Raw genomic sequence first — 1,002 nt, forward strand, 5'->3', positions numbered from 1 at the left:
TAATCCTTGGGTAGTAACGTAGAATGGACCTCATCTCTGCCATTCTCAGAGGTAGGTGGCAAGCCAAAGATTTCAGTATCCATACATGGATACCAGGGTTGGCACCAACTGGCACTCGGGCAAAAGGAGTTTCCCTATTTCCTACCTCTGACTCGCCGGGCACCCTCTCCTTAGGTCCCACAGCTTGCCTGATCAGAAGAGAATATTATCCCTAACTCGAGCATCTTCTCTCAAATGACGCAGTGCCAGTGTGCGTCTCACGGATGCACACTGACTGGGAAATAGCATCAGAAATCAGTCCATTCCCCAGAGTCATCCTTTGACCCCAGAGCACGGAGAGCAGGTGGCACTGATGCCTCCTGCCACTCCTCTACTGAGGAAAGGCACGCAGGCAATAAACACTAAGCTGATGCACACATGCGTGCTTGTGTGCATGTTTGAATGTGTGTATGAGTATGTGCGAGAACGTGCATGATTAACTATGTGCATGCGTAAACCCTCACACAACTACAGAAAGTGACAGACTAGCAGGTCTCCGCTTACCTGACAGGTGGAGGTAGTGCTCGCACCAGCGGATGCCATAGTTCGAGTGGCACCTGTAGTGGACGCCGAACTGATAGCCATAGAAGGCGCAGGTGGCGACCCCGTGCAGCTGGGAAGGAAGATTGCGTTGTGACATTTTTTTTTTTACGATTTGAAATAGATCTCTCCAAACAGTTTCCTACTACAAGTACAATTATCATTTATCACATGTGTTTTAATGATATCAAGTTATGACCACAGGACCGGACTAAAGAGGAGAGCGGAACGCCCACACAAAAGGGTCCTTAACACAGTGTAATGGGATCGCGGGTATTGTTGACATTTCAGAAAGTCTATTAGACTAATAACTTCACTGAATCAGAGTCGACCCTTATACCTGAGAATAAGGATAAATGAAAGATAAATAATCTTCAGCGATCTTTTGACAGGAGTTAAGGCCGCCTTATATAACCTTTTACC

At 46.9% G+C, this 1,002-nt stretch overlaps 1 pseudogene; it reads right to left on the minus strand.

Annotated features, from left to right (window-relative positions):
- Window positions 1–1,002, minus strand: part of LOC119587696 — a 10,343-nt pseudogene that overhangs the window by 3,299 nt on the left and 6,042 nt on the right.

This window comes from Penaeus monodon, chromosome 23 (genome assembly GCF_015228065.2).
Source record: "Penaeus monodon isolate SGIC_2016 chromosome 23, NSTDA_Pmon_1, whole genome shotgun sequence".
Lineage (NCBI taxonomy): Eukaryota > Metazoa > Arthropoda > Malacostraca > Decapoda > Penaeidae > Penaeus > Penaeus monodon.